Source organism: Cupressus sempervirens, chromosome 5 (genome assembly GCF_028749045.1).
Source record: "Cupressus sempervirens isolate cs-2001-9-10 chromosome 5, ASM2874904v1, whole genome shotgun sequence".
In the NCBI taxonomy this organism is placed as follows: domain Eukaryota; kingdom Viridiplantae; phylum Streptophyta; class Pinopsida; order Cupressales; family Cupressaceae; genus Cupressus; species Cupressus sempervirens.
Genome location: NC_143122.1, coordinates 555,366,353 through 555,385,685, shown reverse-complemented (window position 1 = coordinate 555,385,685; position 19,333 = coordinate 555,366,353).

Sequence of the window (19,333 nt, the reverse complement as noted above, 5' to 3'; positions counted from 1 at the left end):
ATAAATAAAGGTTTTTTATAGTTACTAGTGCTAGGGTTTTTATTAATATGTTCAAATTTGTGAATGGTTTGATATATTAAATTTTAAGATAAAGATACTTTTTTTCCAATTTTAATCAGTTATTTTAAAAATGATTTTGGACATTGTTAGTTTAATGTTGATACTTGTTATGTCACTATTATGTTATGTTGAGCATTGTACAATCGAACTATACATTATTTACTTGTTATATAGAATAAACTAGTGTAGACTCAGTGATTTGTCTTGATGTTCTTGTGCAATCTAGAGCAAGAATGCTCTTAAGAATTACAAGATTTGAATCTTTCAATTGTAGCAATCAAATGTGTAAGGCCCCACCTATAGTTGGACATTGGCCTTTAATTAGTTGTTAATTATGATTGTGTTGTCAACTCTTCTGAATGAGCATGACATAAAATAAGATAGCACATCCATTGGAATATGCATACATTTGTAAAAGGGAAAGTCCTATTGCTTTTAGTTTAGGTTGTTAATTGTTATAGCTTTTGAGTATAATGTATACAATTTATGGAAAACTGTAATAATATTAGAGATTTTTTTCTAAACTAAATTTTGTATGAGAGGATTTGAATGCTAAAAATAAAATAGGTTTAAGATACTTTTTTGTATTTTTTTTGGGCAATTCTATTACAATGACTTGTATTTAACTAGTTTTTAATATTTTTATTTCAATTAATTAGTTGTAAGAATTTCTATTTTTTATTTTTATTTTTTTAATGTATAAATGTGATTTTTTTAATGTCTTAAATCATGAAAATTATTTTACTTCAATTTAATTGGCTAATATGTTTGGGTGTTATAGAAGTGGATTCCCACATAATTCTACCCATATTGTGAGGTAACATGTTAGGATGCTATAACAAATAATTCATGAAAAATGTCTTACTCTGCTTTTTTTGTTCCAGCCTGCTTTGCTTGTTCATTTATGCTTTCAACCGTCAGGTCCTTCGACTTCTTCAGATTAATCAACACCTTCTTTTAATTCTAAGTTTAAGGTTGGTCCTCCCCTTGCTAACATTCCTAACTAAAATTCTTTTGCTACTTTAATGGATGATTATCTTGCTTCAACAAAGAATTTGGAGGGCTCTTCTAAACAAAACCCTAAGTCTCAACTTGGGGATATGCATGTGCAGTCAAGTCTTAAACACATGAATTTGGATCATGTGATAAGTTAGGATGGAGAGAATGAGGCTCTTTTAGATCATTATCTAGAGAATTGAAGTAAAAATTCTACCCTAGAAAAGAAATTATGGATTCTCTTAGTTAAGATTTCACCCTTGTCTACATGGGCTAATGCGGTTCCTTTAGGTAAACCCTACGAGTCAAAGTTACATTCCTCTCATCCTATCCCTTCCCTTCTTTTGAAACCTATTGTGATTCAAGATAATAAACCTCAGTTTGGGGTTAGGACTAAGGATGGATCTAACCCACTCCCTCTTATACTTATCGATGATCCTGCTCAGCCACCATAAGAACTTTCATATAACTTACTTTCCTGAAAAGAAATTCAAGAAAGAGGAAAATACCTTAACTGTGATGCTTGCAAACCGCTTCAATGCTATGAAGAATAGCAGATTCAAATCTTGTCTTGATTTAGTAACTCTTGCATAACATCACCCTCTTTCTTTACAACCACTGCCAAGGGCCTAAGATAACTTCTTCAAATCTAAATTCCCACTATTGTAACTTTCACAATACCCTCCACTTCATTTTACAATTGCACTGGTGTAGAGATATACTTTCGAGTCACCACTCACTAAGTGAGAAAAGATTTCTCAACTTGCACAAAACGACAAGTTGGTCCAAAAATTATAATAGGTATTTGAATACTCACAACCAACCTTGGAAACTCACACCCTTAACAAAGTGAAAGAAAACATGTATTCTTGACCCTTGAAAGCATAGCAACACTTTGAAAACACTCTTCAGCTGCACTAATTGATGATGGAAACATTAGTGACAATACAATCTTTCTTCAACCTTCAAAGCTACTACATTCTTGGATAAAACATCACTAGGAAACACAAAACCTTGCATAGAAAACTGAATATGCAAAATATATCAGAGATTTCAGCTCCTTATCAAGCATTTACAACTTGTTTTCTCCAGCAGAGTCACCATTTTGTTGGCTACTGATTTAACAGTTTTGGAAATAACCAAGAAACTAGACCAATACATCTAAGGTTAGCAAATTCCTATGGTGGATGCACTTGACTGTAGTCTTGGGCCAACTATAAGGAAAAATCCTTCTTCTTCTTTAGGCTCTGTTAGACCTAGGTGGGTGGACCTTATACTCTTTATATGGTATCAGTGTAAAGGAATACAACGGAATCTAGAAAAATAGATAAAATCCCTTAATCTTCTATGTTTATGCAAGAATTCATGGATGAAATAGCTAATAATAGAGCACATGAACTTGATAAATTAAGTGAGGGAAAACTCTTTTAACTCTTAAACACAAAAGGAAAGATATTTGATTAAGATTTGTATCTCAACATAACCTAGGTATGCAACAATAGAGAACATGTATCCTTCAAGATGACCAGTCCCTTATCCATTGGGCACCAACTAAACCTTCACATACAGATGGATACCTAAAATATACTCATATATTCAAGCATATGATCTATCTATTTGACTTGCAAACAGACATCAATCTTCATAACAACTCTCATACTTATGATGAAATCCTCCTCGTGTAACCTACAATCCTATCAGTATAAACAAGAATTTATTTGGCTTCTTTGTTCCAACAGAAAATTCATCCTGATATACAACCTTAAGGGGTTGTAACTGAGTTTAAGACCTTAGTTCTTAAGCATAGAACATTGCAAGTAATAGAAGCAGGAGATGAGAATCATAATGAAACTAGGAAAGGTGAAACTCTTGCATTAATTTCATTGAAAGTAATACATCATCTGCATATAAAACTCACAAAATACACAAAGAATGACTATCTAATATGTTTTGCCTCACAAAAATACACTACTTCTATTCACAATAGGATAACACTGAGAAAATTAGTATCACAACTTTGAAAACTAGAGCCAACCTTGTGGTCTCACAAGTCCTAAAAATTGGAACCCTTACAATGAGCAGAAGAGGAAGATATATAGGAGAGAAAATCTTTTAGGAATTATAATTTGGAATTGACATTTTTCACACTAAAAGAGCCTTCAATCTTAAGTTGCTGAAACTAAACTTCCTCATCTACCTACACTTGAAAAACATAAATGATGCCAAAATATCTGATATAATTCCACTTAAAATATGTAAATATCTCATGGAGAAATATCAAGAAATCATCACAATCTGTACTGAGGCTCCAAAAATCTGATTTTTCATGTCACTTCCCCTTTGTCGTGAAATGCAACTTGTGCTGTTGCCAAAAACATTTAATTTCTCCCAACTGCATCAAAGACAATCAAATCACCCTTATATTTTTTGGAGAAGTCATACATGATGAAATTATGTCTATATTTGATTTCAATTTCATCTGCAACATTAAAATCTGCACTTTTCACTGAGAAGCTCCCAAAATTAGAAAACCCCTTGTAGCTTCTACCAATTGATACTTGCACAAAATTTGACTTTAGAAATGAAAAGTTTGCTCCTTCCCGGTTCCAACAGTATATTACATTGTACATTTTAGACAAAAATAGCTCCTCTTAGGGCATTCTGAAAATCTAGCCTCCACGTATAATAGAGCAATAAAATTGAAAAATTTAAAAAGTTTATATAGTCAAACTATATAAAACTTCAAAAATAAATCAAACATTTCAATTTTAAGTTCTTAGTGTTGAATCATTTGCAGTCTTGATTTTTATATCATTTTCTTTTTCTCTCTTTTTCCTCCAATCCACGTGTTGATTCTTGATTCGCTAAATGAGCTCCTCTTATATTTCCATTTGTAGCATATGAAATTTGAAAATATAATGAGCCTACGATATTACGATGAGATCGTAATATCGTCGCTCACATCTTAAGAGATCCTAATCCCACGATAATGTTATGATTTAATCCATAGATTTGAAATATATGATTAAATATTTTAATCATTTTAAACCCCTTGCCGTAGCATTACGACACTCAAATTTGACATTCCTGATCATACGATGTGGGCAAGTCCATAGCGTCGGGCCTCTTCATTCTTGGGCCTTTGATCATATACAATGGAGCTGTAGCATTGGGAGGCATGAAAATTTTTGCCTCGATCATATGACGAAGTCGTAGGATCGGGGACCTTTTTATTTCCACTTGCGATATCCCGACAGTGTCGTAACATCACAAAGCCACTAAAAATTTCCCTATCACCTCACAACATGCCACATTCTATATCACGTGGTGAAAATGCACTGACTAGTTGCCACGATGATTCACAAATCAGGAACAAGTGTGTCAGTGTGTCTTTGAAGACACTTAAGTGCCGAGCCCTCCTAGTTTTAAAAGACAATAGAAATTAATATCCCATACATATGGGATTAAACATCTTGTAGAAGATTTCTCTACAAACTATGAGTTGGTTTCTTTTTAAAGGCATGGACTATCTAGATTATTACAATCGCTGGCCCTCCACTTGGCACCCTCTTTCTATATGTCCTGCGGCTTCTTTTGACTGGCACGTTCCTTTGTACATGGCATCTTTCCTACTTTTAAAATGCTGAGCCTCCTTATGAAACCATCCCCTACTCCATATGGGCATTGCCTACCTATACGTGGGGTGTTTCCTTATTTTGTTTGCTGCAGAGGCTAAAAGCACGACCCCCTGCATCTGACGTCTTGGGCTATATACTACATGCCCCCTGCTAAAATCGTGATCTGCCCCCATTGCCTGATGTGGATATCTGCCGCTTACTTTGAAAATACCATATCAACCTCAAAACCATATACCTCAGCCCTTTTGAAAAAGGAAACAATTCCTTTTAATGCACATAATTAATTCCATAAGATGTATTTATCTCTTCAAGCTCGCAGGCCCATTTTGTATTTTGAATTCCAAGTGGAAACATCAAAACACCATTCCTCCCCACATTGATCTGATGGTTATAAAACTATAACCTAAATTGTTCTGGCATAAAACTCATTCAAAAGATGCCCTTTGAGATATTTTTTCCTTCATAACAAACTGTTGATCTGATGGAATCAGTCGGGCCCAAAAGTGGGTCCGGCTAATTTTTTTTTGTTTTCGAACAACTGTTTCGACAACTGATCCATTAACTCTCTCGAACTGACTGGAAACCAATTTGAATGCTGGATCATCATTGAAAACTTAATGCAATTATTTCCACATCATTGTGAAATCTCTGTCAGGAGGCTTGTTGTCTGGCCTTAAAAACTGATTCAAACATCTAATCAAACCCCAAAACTCTGCATATATTATCTATCTGACATGTTCAAAAAGCCTACCAAATCTCATGCATGACAACATCGGGGTCAAAAGATATCGACCTCCGAACATGACCACTTAAAATCACCTGCAAATAAACATGTTAGAAAGCTGGAAAGTGCGTTTGGAATTGACTTTGAAAACTAGGAAAACATGCACTTGATGTTCTGGAAACTGGGACACTGGTACTTTGTCATGTGGAGAATATAAATTTGTGATTTGGGCTCATGGTGAATCATGAGATGCAATTGGCAAGGGTGCAAAGTTGGCTTCCTGAATTTGCAGGACAATGAACATTAGTAAAATAGTGTTTTTTCAAATGGAAAGGCCTTGGAAACGTGTGTAGACGGATTCATCAAGACTTGAAAATTGACACACTTGTAGTATTTTCAGAGTAGAATGTAGGGGAACAAACCATTCAGTCCCACCAATCATAGACACAAAAACATTACATCCCAAACAGGGCTCCTGATCAATCTGCACCTCAGAATACCAGTCAAACTTTAAAATTTGCAAATGGAATTGCGTTTGAAAACTAATCAAACAGATTTTTCATAAGCTTAAATCTGGAGCATAGGAAGTTTCTGACCCCTAGATAATGATGCAAAATGAATTTTTTTATTTGGGTCAACTGGTCAAAAGTTATAGCTTGGAAAACAGGGCTACCCAAAATTATGAACAATATGCAGATTTACAACAAATGTAACTGACCAACTTTGAGGGGTTCAAAACCTAGTCAAAAAGATTTGAAATGACTTGAAACTTGAAACATAGGTTCTTTTTTATGCATACTAAACATCCTCAAAGTAGCAAGTCATGAAACATAACCAGGTGAAATATATTCAAAGGCAAAGTAGGCTCTTTGTCGCTGTTTGACACTTAGGCAAAAAATGCAGAACTGACACAACTCAAAATGGGACTTCACAGAATGGTTTGAAATGTCAATCTATCATTACAAAACATATGGATAGGCTGAATGAAGGGTGTTAGAGACATAAAACACCACTTAGGCAATAGTTCAACAACCAGGTATACAAGCATGAAAATGCATTCATAAGGGCTCAAAATTCTAAATAGGCACTCAAAATGGGAATGCAATTTTGAGCACCAACACTCCCATCTCTAAATATTCCATTTTATGGTGCACCTTACAAGGGTTTGCATAAGCTAGGTTTGTTTGAGAGCCACCATCTCATAGCTCTTGCATGTCATAAATAGAAAGATATAAGTCACCTCTTGGGATGCTCTTCATCGTGGATATTCTAGAGTGTATAAGGGTTTATGGAAATGTGTCACATTTTTGGTATACACTTTTGGCACCCATCGTGGAGCTTGAACCATGTTTCTAGTTCCATTCTCTTGCATTTGTTTGTACTTAGTAGCTTTATTTGTTTGCATTCTAGTTGAATTTCTCATTTCTATTTTTTAGAGCCACCTATTGGATCTAATCAAGTGGTTTTGCAGGGGTCTCATTTTGATTTTTGAGGCTAACCCTTGGGTAGGTTGAGTTGAAGGCCAAAACCCTAGGTTTTGAAAGATTTTCTCATATCTTCCAAACAACTTGAGCTTTGGATCTGATTTTTTTTCTAGGTTGGCGACATATTAGATATGACTCAATCCAAACTTCAATTTTTTTTTTGAGCTGATTTACGTGAGTTATAATATTTTCTTAATTTTTAAAATTTTTTTCTGGTCACAAATCAATGAATCTTTCAGCAAATTTCGTATTTTTGAAAATGTTTTAGTTATAAGGGGGGTTTATTCTTTGTGATTTGAATTTGAATGCCATATTAGGGTTCATTAACTTGATTTAAAAAAACTAATTAGTTTTGGGAAAATATGTCCCTAGGGCACAAATGAAGAGATATTCCCAAAATTCTTGCATTTTTGGAGATCTCTTTGGTTTTTAGCTGGGTTCTCTTTTTTACCTTTTCATTTATGTGGCTGAAATAGCATACAAATCTAATCTTATTAACTATGTCAAAAAGAAAAAAATTAAAAAAAAAGCATTTTGGTGATTAGCTTGCACTTTATTTGCACAAAGGTAAATGCATGAAACGAGTTGTCATTTTGGAGGGAATCAACTAGTTCAATGTTTTAATTTAAATTTTCCTATTTCTTCATAATTTCAAGCACTTGATTGAAGTTTGTGAAGGCAACTTGGAGGTCAAAGGAGCAAAAATTGGAAAAAACTAGAAAGTGTGAAATTGAGGTGCATTGATCAAAACCTTCTTATTTTCATTGTAAATATTGATCATTTTTTTTCCTTTTCATTTAAAAATCATTTCTCTCTTATGGTCAACTTGTTTGGTGTGTCTTCCCAACATTGAAAAAAAGGGCTTAAAATCAATCATTCACACTTGGATTTGGGTTTAAAAAAGGGCTTAAAATAAATCCCTTTGTCTTTTAATCCCAAGGTTTTCTTATTTATGTTTTCTTATTTCATCCTTGTTAAGGATTTTGAGAGGAACACAAATAAGGGATCTTGCTTTTTTTTTTTTAATGGGGCCTGCCTAGAGAAGTGATCACTCTAGGAGATGATTTCAACTCTAGTTTTGACAGAGTATAAATAGCGGCGCTTGAATCTAAAGACAAGCCTCTTGAAAGTAGGAATATTGTCAATCTTGGCTAAGCCCCAAAGAAATTTATACCTTCAAGAAGTGAAGGTGGAGATTTGGTTACTATTCCTCTAGGCTATTTGGAAATAGTCTCTTTTCTTTATGGATTTGGGTCTCATGTACCTTGTGTATATCAAGGACATCCCCTACTTGGTCTTGTACATCCTTGTAGAAAATATGTATAGGTTGTTGGTGTGTTTGATGTGCTTGAATGTTTAGAACCTTCCCCACTTGGGTAAAAAAGGGGATGCATCCACCAAATTGAACATTAGGAATTTTTCCTTTTTTCATGCTTTCATTGTGTGTTCTTATTCAAAAAATTCCAAAAAAAACATAAAACTTCAAAAAAAAAACATTGTCCTCCAAGTCAAAACATTAAGTTTAAACATTTTTCTTGTGTTTCTTTCTATGGGGGTTTCATCATTTGACTTTTCTTTGTTATGTCTCTAGTTCTTGAACTTGCTTAAAATGACTCTTTAGTCTTAACACTCTTGGTATTTTCCACCTTCTTGGTCTATGTCAATATACTAAGACCTTATTTTTGGTTGAAAGGTTACCTTGATCTCTTGACTACACTACTTGATTGGAAGAGTTGTTCATTTGTTTTTTTTTATCTATCTACTTGACTATTTGGCTTCTTTCCTAGCTCTTGACTTGATTCATTGGCATCATGAATTGCTTGGATACTTTGCTTGACAAGTCACTCTTTCCTTTCTACCTCTCTTTGATAAGTGATCTCTTTACCTCTCTATTTTAGACATCAAGTTATATTTTGTCACCTTATTAGCTTCCTCTAGTCTTCTTTATGCTATTTATCACCATGGGTTTCAACTCCTTTCCTTCCAAACCTCAACCAAGTTTAGATGATCATGAGCTCCTCCAAATTCCTAAAGAGTTTCAAGACCTATATGCTCAATACAAAGAGATGGAAGAGACAGATGATCTTACTTACCTTTTTCTTAGTAAGGACATGATAGAAATAAATTCTAGACTTGAGAAAATGTTAGAGGAAAGAATCACATCCTCACATGAATCTTCTTTAAGAACTTTACATACATGTGAGTCATCTTCTTCAAGGTCTACATATTCTACTTCAAGACATCAATTATCTTCATCTTCTAGATCCAAAGGCCTCTTTAGAGATCAAGTAATACCTCATTTGAGACTATCCCAAGCCTTCATGATGGACTTTTCCTTGACCAAGATGAATGTGACAAAAATGATCCTATATATTTTTGAGAGAAATTTTACTCCTTTGGGAGATTATATGATATATTGCTTAAGACCTTAGATAAAAACAAGATCATCACTTTACCACACAATTCTAGACCTTATACACCTAAGGTAAAACCTCCATGGTGGAATGATGATGACTATTGCAATTACCATAGAAGCCAAGGTCATAATACTAAAGATTGTGTTGATTTGAAATATAATATTGAAGATCTCATTGATGATGGGTTAGTTATTGTTGGAACCCCTAAATACTCACGTAAGGATACTTCTCTTGAGAAAGATCATGTTGATGAACCTATGTCTAGTGATGGTCTCCTTAACACCTCTACTTCTTCCAACATTCATGCATCTCCCAAAACTTCAAAGCTCTCCAACATACCTCATGTTAAGCCTATGGAAAGACATATTGTCAATTAGTGAGAAAACACTTAAGTCATCCTAGGAAGGTCAGTTAATATTGAAACTGAGCTTTCCTTCAATCACTATGTTTCAATGTCACAACATAGATTGATAATATCCAATGTTAACTGATATCTACCATATGAAACTAGTTCATAGTATAAACCAATTTCTTAGTGTGAACCAACCTAGTAGTGTGAACTGAGTTCACAATATTCATCGAGTTCTTAGTATGAACTGTGCATCCATTTCAAGTTAGACATGCTTAAATGTCACCTAAGTACTAGAGTTTTACCCGAGTATCTAGTGTTACCCAAGTGCCAACGTATCACCTAAGCTCACTGTATTACCTGAGCATCAACATAACACAAAAGTGTACAGTGTGGTCAGCATCAACATTTGGCTAACTTGAAGGTATACTTTTATTATTGTAAAGACATCTCTTGTTTGAGCTAACTTGGAATGGATACATTGTTTTATGGATATATAAGAAAGGCAAATTATTTTGTCTATGTTGAGAAATGCATGGAATATAAAAATGATATAAGCAAGTAAAGAAAGTGAATATTAAGAAGATTGAGTAAGCGAGTTACCAATTAGTATAGAGGGAAGAGTAGAGACATATCTATCACAGTTAGGTGATTGAATTCTTCAAAAGATCTATATCAACAAATTAGTTGTAAATAAGGATCATCCCACTGATTGCTTCCTAATAGTTGCATTAGCTAAATCCTGTAACAAGGTGGACTTAACAGTCCTTTGTAAGATCTCTTAACATAGTACGTAATTTATTGTATTGTAACATCCTTTCACAAGGTGGACCTAACAGTCCTTCATAATCCTAATAGATTAGATCACCAAAAGTGATCAATTGTAAGCCCTAACAAGCTAACTTTATTACTAAAGTAGTGAAGAATTGTGGGTGTCATCCCCACCCCAGTTTAAAATTCTCTTTCGAGGGTTTCTATGTTACCAAATATTGTGTCAAAGTGTTATAGCATTGATTTATTTATTTCTTTATGTTCATGCATGCCATTAGATTAGACAATCTAATAAAGTAAAGTAGAAATATTCAAAGTGAAAAGTTTTAAGTGGTTCCTAATTCACTCCCCCTCTCAGTCACTTGTATGGCATTACATTTCCAATAATTGGTATTAGATCAAGGTTCTCCTATCAGAGGCTTAACAACTTAAGAGTAAAGATCTGAGGAAATGGAAGAGTATAAATTAGATAAATCTATTGAGATGACAAACTTGATCTACATATAGCCATGGAACAAGTCAAGAAACTCAAGAGAAACTCACTCACTCTTTAAAGAGAAGAAAAGAACTAGCTACACAAATGAATGAAAATCTATACGTAGAAGAAAGTATGGAAAACCTTTGTAGATAAAGAAGTTCAAAAGAAGAAGGTGCAACCATATGATGAGTTTTGATAGTGCTCTATTTTTATTAACCTTTTATCTCCTACATTTCCCACTTCTTTTGCATGAAATTCCCTTTTTCCTAAATTATTGATAGGAAAGTAGAATATTTAGTACTTCTTAAAAGAGGGAAGAATAGTTCCTAAAAAGCTAATTAAATATAAGAAAATGATATATTTTGACTGGTGTTGCTATAGGGACTAAGGATGCATGAGTATGGAGCCAACCATCTAATTGAAGGAGCAGTTTGGAAGTTTTAGTTTTGCTATATTATTTTAGGCAAATGGTTCTAAATGGCTAAAAAGATAAGTTTTTGGCCATATTTTATCTTAGCTAGGTTGTTTTTTAAACTATTATGTGTGGCCAACATCCAAAATAAATTATTATCTATGTTTAGGGAGTAGACCACCGACCATTCTAGTTTAGTTATTAATGTGGTTAAACATTTTAAGCCTATATAAGCACATGGTAATCGAAAGACATGATAGACATGATATATGAAATACTTTGTTTATATTATCTCTGAAGTCTGTGATCTTAAAAGTGTGGAGTTTTTGTAGTAGTTAGTTCTAGAACACCTCTCACCTTGCGAACCAGAGGAGGGCCCCCTCTTGGGAAACTTGGTGAGGTTACTTTAGTATGTTTTGTGAATACTTCGGTATTGATTGATTTTGTGTGTTCCTTTACTAATTGAATTGACCATGTGCATTTATAAGAAGTTTATCACATATTTGTTTGTTAATCAAATATTTACAATGCCTGTTGATTAATTAAGAAGTTAATTGTTTGATGAGGTAATTGGTTGTGACATTCTTAAGAAGTAATTGTTCGCTATATATCATTATTTTTCTGCCTACATAAGTCTATCAAAAAATACTGTCTATTGCATTCTTCCTACCACATCCATCCATCTATTGAATCACTTCTTGTCGCTATTGATAATACTCTTTATCCCCATTTATCATACTTCCTGTCACACTTATTTGACTTCCTATCACATTCTATATTAGAATCAGTTTGTTGTAAAAAAACCTCCTGTCACTGCTAAACCTTTTGTTGCAATTCAAATAGATCTCAACTCTTAATCAAATCAATTTTTAATCAGACAAAACTTTTCAATAGCATTCATAAAGACATTGTGTTTAATTGTTTTGAGGTGTGTTAATAGCATTCATAAAGACATTGTGTTTAGTTGTTTAGAAGTGTGTTAATAGCATTCATAAAGACATTAATTATTTAGAGGTGTGAACTTTAGATTATAATCTATCTGTAGAAGTAATCTTAGATGTGTGGTAATTTGAACAATTCAATTTATTAGCAAGTAGTAATTTGCATTCATAAACCTCTTGATTTATTATCTTTACCCCTTGAGAAAAAAACCATTATATCTCTCACGAGTTTACAAATCTTGAATTGACATTCTTAGGGTATTGTTGATTTGATCATATATCACTAAGTTGAACCTTAGTTTTACCCAACACCATAGATGATCTACTAGTAAGGAATGCTACTCTATAAGAAGAGTGAGAAAATTGAAAAGAGAACATGAAACTCATTCGATTAGGCTATCTGAAGTCATGGAATGAAAGAACAAAGAAGTGACTAAAAAATAAATGGAAGATGAAGACCAAATATTACTTGCAACAAGATTAGAAGGAAACACCAAAGAATTCCAACAACTATCACAACATCAGGTAGACATGGAAAATTAGCTAGATGATGCAAATCATGAAATCACAAATCTAAGAGTAGGGAATAATAGACTCCAAAATGAACTAAGAGTTGAAAAGGAACTAAATGAAAGAAGGTTGAGGTCACAAGAAAGTGTGAATCAATTGTATGAACAAACTCTGAATAGACCTAAAGGCACAACTGGCTTAGGGTATGCTAATCAAGGAGAATCATCACAAAAAGGAGGACAAAAGAAAAAAAAAAGACCTTCATGTAACAATTGTGGAAAAATAGGTCACACATCAAATGTTTGCTGGAGTAATACTATGCAACCCAATTTCAAAGGTCATTTCTATAATTGTAACAAATATAGACACAAGGAAAATGAAAGCAAAACTAGATCAAAAATTGAAGGAAAATGTCTCACATGTCACAAACATGGTCACAAATATTTAGAGTGAAAATTAAATCAATGGAATCCAAATAACTAGCACAATGGAACTAGACAAAGAGCATTTATTAGTTGGGACTAAATCAAATGAGGAAGATGTCATCTATGTGGAGAATATGCTCACATTAGAGTAAATTGTGTAATGACTCACTTCAAAAAAAGGCATACTAATGTAAGATGCTATGTATGCAAAAACATAGGTCATTTGGCAAGAAACTATATGAAGTGAGATACAACAAATTCTAGTGAAGAAAACAAAGGAAAAACAAAGGTTGAACATATCAAAACTCAGATGAATTAGTGATGGGTAAGGAAATTAGAAGAAAACAAAAGAAAAAAAAATGAAGCTATTATCATTCAAACCAATGAGTTGGGTGAAACATCCACATCCAACTAAGCATAAAAGAAGATGGCTGGAACTAAGAATTGAAGGAAGATCCTACATCAATTTTAGATATGCAAGACAAGATCAGTCCAAACCTGCATATTTAGATGCATAAGGATAAGCAAGGGATATATGTTTTAACCAAGTTAAAACTTAGTTGTAACTGAATTGTCAAGCATCACCAAGCAAAGAAAAGTTAGAAACTAGTTCTAACCAAGCTTCTTGATGATCAGTTTATGCCAAGCTTAAGTTTGAAGACCTTGTTGAGTTATCTCACCTAAAATATATAGAACATTTATTAGGCCCTAAAAGTTGTAATTTTGATAAAAGATAGAATCAATAGTTTATTTATCTCATTAAAATTTTAGAGATCAGTTTGAGTAGAGTGATTTTTGAACCCTAGATGATCAAGAGAGACTTAATGTGTTGTTGGAGAAAATTTGTAGGAGTACATTTAGTTTGGTTATCTATTAGTCAATTTACTCATTTAATGAGAAAAATGACATCCAAATCTAGTGCGAAGGCAAAGAAGGGTTCTAAGATGTTGCTAAAGAATACAATATGTAAAGCACCAAAATTTAAGCTTTATCCTACAATTGTGGAGCACACAGATCCATTGGGAGCTCACTTAGTCATTCCTCCAAAGGTATTCTTGATCAATGACATTATTTCATTTTATCATTACATGATTCAAGAATTAGGTTCTTTTGAGTTAAATGAGGCATATAATGAATTGTGTGAAAATGAAGTGCTAAAACCTGAGCACAAACATTTGGAAGTCAAAGGTTTGACTCATGCCCTACACATGCTAAGGAATCTTCAAGTAAAGTGGATTAGATATATTCTAAGTAGGGTTCACGATATGTCATTCTGGGAAGATGATTCACCAAGTCATAGATTACCCAATGCTAGATAAACCTAAAACAACCAAAACCATAGCTTGAGGAGAGCTTGCAAAGAAAACCCTAGTAGAATGGGACATCATAGGAATGAAGTTGAACAATGTCATAGACATGGAGATTAAATTTGGAATCCATGTAATTTCTCACAAGATCTATAGCTCTAGCAAACCTAACAATGTAACCTTTGAGGTAGTTGACCTAGCCAAAAAAGTTGTGAAGAATAATTTATCTTTTGACCTTGTCTAGTTATGGCTAAGCCAACTAGGCAAGAACATAGAGAGCATTCAAGCATCAAAGAAGAATGTTTGTAAGTTTGGCTCTCTTCTGGTATGTTTTTTTTTCTATGTACAAAAGTACTTTCCTTCTAAGGAAAATGTGGTAAAAAATAGACCGATTTTACAAGATATTTGCTCAACAGCTGGTTGAGTAGTATGAACAAGATATTTTCTTCCTAGTTGATTGTGATAAAACTCATATTCAAGAAGTCATACCTAGGATAGCATGGGTAAAACTTTTGGGTTATGAAGTGAACATTGATGATACTAAAGATATCATTGAGGCTCTACTGAATGAGCTAGTTGGCCCTAAGGCTATATATTTTTGCACCTATGAGGAGGTTAAAATTAGGATATCTCTAATAATAGAGATCCCTTAAATTTTAAAGAGAGGGAAGAAGAGAATGCAAAATATTAAGAAGAAATTAGACAGGAAGGATGACCCTCTTATGCTCACCAAGGGAAAAGGGGAAGATGAAGAAGAAGAGGAAGAAGAACCTCCAAAGAAGGGAAAAATGAACAAGTATGCACCAAAGAAAGATACACCTAAGAAGGTAACTACTCCTATGATCACCACTACAAGGAAGTCAAGAAGGAAATTGAAGTCAAAGAGGATGAAGAAGAAGAGGAAAACACTCCTATCATCCAATTGAAGAAGCCCCCACTATCCTTATAGTGTTGAAGAGATTTAAAGGAAGGTAGTGACATGATTGGATTCAAATACATCAAATATGAATCTGAGAGTAAGGAGGAACATCGGTAGATAGAGGATGATTTGGTTGAAAATATGGTAAGATGGAAACATGATCCTCATGAGCTGATGAAAATCCAAGCTCCAGAAGTCCTACTTAAGGTAGTGACACAAAGATAAACCAATGTTGTAAAAATAGAGAGGGACATCAGAGAACAAACATTGAAGAGTGTCATGCTACACTTCACCAAAGAAGAAATCAAGGAGGCCATGACCAAGCATGAAAATAGGAAAAATCCTATATTCAAATCTTTCCAAATTTTATCTAAGAATATAGAAGAGGTTGTTCAGTCCACAAAAAAGTTATGGAAAACCATTTTTGAGGAAGAAAATAAGATAGATAAAGATGAAACACTAGATGCACAAAATATAGAAGAATTACATTAAAAAATGATAGCAACTATAGTAATAGCCTCTCTACCCACTTTTTTGAGCCAATCATTGTTCCATCAAGTGCATAGAAGACACAGAGTGAAGAGAAGGAGAAATAAAGTTCTAAATCCACCCATGTAGCAATTGAGCAACAAACTTTGCCTACCTTTGGGCCAAGCATAACTGAGAAAAAAATGGATAAGGATGAGGGCACAGTTGACAAAGGAAGAAAAGAAGGAACCAAGAGTCAACTGAGTGGAGAAGAGAAGGATGAATAAAAAGGAAAAGAAATCAAAATGTTTCCAATTGCCAAGGGAAAAGAGAAAGAAAAGGTTTTAAAAGAGATTGACCTTGATATAGAGATTGTGATTCCAAATTAGGATAAATCCAATATCTCTATTGAATGGATGGAGATTTTGAGCGAACTATGGAGGAAAAGGGCCCAATAGAGGAAACTAAAGGTAGAAAGGGATAGCGGAAAGGTTCTTGATGACATCAAGGACATATTTTTGGATATAATGCAAGTTGAGGTAAATAATAAAGCTCCTATTATTGAGAAATTAATTGATATTGTATATAAATTCAATAAAGATTTAAATGGTCAAGAAAAACTTCTACGAAGGGCAGAAAGAAAAATTGAGAATAAAGTTTTGAAGAATGTAGAAAATAAGATTGCCATTGATCAAGTGGAATTATCCACTCTCGTTGGTACATTAGAAGGATTTGTAAATAATGTTGTCTCCTTATTTACAAAACTATGTGATACTTAAATTTTTGCCAAGGAAATAAAGGATAAACTAACCAAGATTGATGAATACTTGAAAAATAGTGCTAGTCAGTTAGCACTCAACCTAAGTTCCAGCTCCAATCAGTTTTTGAAGATTAGATTTTTGATAGATTTATAGGTTGAATTACTAAGAGAAGAAGCTATAATTAGGGAAATAGTAACATATATTCAAACTATGTTACTTCCTCACATGGATATGATGTAGAAACATCTTGCACATGTAAAGACACTAGTTCATGACAAAAATTTCTCAATTGCAGATCTCATGATGGAGTTATCAACTGAACTAGACATTTTGAAGGTATTGAAAGGGAATTGGGATAAAATTATGTCTTTAATTTTGAAAGTGCATCATGATTTTCTCAATCATTTTTGTATAACCTTGTAAAGATATGTTTATGGCATTTGTAACAAAAACAAGGGGGATATGTAGAGGAAAATGTATAAAGAGAAAACACATATGTATATGTAGAGGAATATGTACAAGGGAAAAATATATGTATACATACATACATACATACATATATATGTAATTTTGGAAAAATATTTTTATGAAAAACCAAAATTCATTTAGTTGTGATCGAGGCATAATTTTTCAGTTCAAACCGAGTTGTAGATCCAAGCATATGGAAAGGGGGGAGTTTAACAAAAAAGTTGATTAAGATTTTTTTGGATTTTTGATAGATATAAACATGATAAGTGTTTTTGTCACTAATTCCAAATGGGGAGATTGATGACCCTATGGCAAGACATATTGTCAATTAGTGACAAAACACTTAACTCATCTAGGAAGGTCGGTTAGTATTGAAACTGAGCTTTCCTTTAGTCAACATGTTTTAGTGTAGTAGAGAAGATTGAGAATATCTTGTGTTAACCAAGCTCTACCACATGAAACTAGTTCATTATATAAAACAAGTTCTCAGTGCGAACCAAGCTAGTAGTGTGAGCCAAGTTCATAGTGTTCACCAAGTTCTTAGTATGAACCGTGCATCCAGTTCAAGTCAGACATGCTTCAACATTACCCGAGTGCCAAAATTTTACCTGAGCATCCATTTTTACTCAAGTTCCAGAGTTTTACCTAAGCATGCAATGTTACCCGAGTACCAAAATATCACCTGAGCTCACTGTATTGGCCAAGCATCAACATAACACCAAAGTGCATAATGTGGCCTAAGCATCAACATTTGGCTAACTTGAAGGTATAATTTGATTATTGTAAAGACATCTCTTATTTGAGTCAAATTAGAATGGAGACATTGTTTTATGGATATATAAGAAAGGAAAATTGTTTTGTCTAAGATGAGAAATACATGGAATATAAAAAGGATATAAGTAAAGAAAGTGAATATGAAGCATATTGAGTAAGCAAGCTACCAAGTAGTATAAAGGTGATCATGAAGTGATGAGATAACTAGGGCCAAAGGCACACCAACTATCCAAACTATGCATGAGAGTAAAGAATAATAGAAACTAGAGGAGATAGAAGAGCCAAATGCCTTATAGATTCATCAAAATAGGAAACACATGCCCATCTATAAGGCCTTATGGGTTACGACCAAAATTACAATTCAAATTCAATTTGCAATGATAAACTTCACATTCCCAACTTTCTTTTTCTCTTCCTATGCTACCTCCCTCTAATTTCCTCCCTAACACTCTACCAAAAACCTCTTTACATACATACACAACCACAAGTTGACCTATTGCAAATACCAACTAATTAAACCCTTACATTAAATGCAAAAATAAGCTAGAAGTTAGCTCTCAGCAAATGCCTATCACAAAATTAAATGCAAAGGTTGACTCCAACATGAAATTGCACATACACAACTTGGTAAATGAAAGACCAAACAAAATCTTGCAACTTAGTGAGCTCGAAAATAAAAAAAAATCAATAACCACTCTGAACTTAGTGACCAAAGAGAACTCAACAACCAAAGGAACTTGGAAACCACTCTAAACTCGGTGACCAAAGACAACTTGGAAACCAAAGGAACTCAATAACCAAAGGAACTTGACAACCAAATGAACTCGACATCAATTGCAAACTCAACAACCAAAGGAACTTGGCAATGCAAGGCATTGCAACTTGGCAGCAACCAAGGAACTCGACAAACATGCAAAATAGAAATGCAACCTAAGATGCTTTTGCATCAGACAACTGGGGTTGAAAGAAATGATCCTCCTAAATCATTGCAATGTCACAACCTGAGATGAATCCAACTCAGATTGGGAAATCCATGTAGCATCTTCAATTGGTTTATTTTTCCATCTTACCAAATACTCATAGTAATCTTTTCCTCTTGTGTTCTTACCAACCTTCTGATCCAATATCTATTCAACATCTTCAATCTACTTCTTAGGATAATAATCTGATACAACAACTTCATCTAAGTCATGATATTCATACATATCAACAACATTGAATATAAGAGATATATTCATGTCATTAGGTAACTCAACTTCATAAGCATTACCACTATCAAACTTCTTGAAGATCTTATAAGGTCAAACTTCTTCATCTTCAACTTACTATAAGTTCTAATAGGAAATATTATTTTCTTCAAATGAACCATCACCTCATCACCAATCTAAAAAACATGATGCCTTCTAGACTTATCAACATTCTCCTAATACT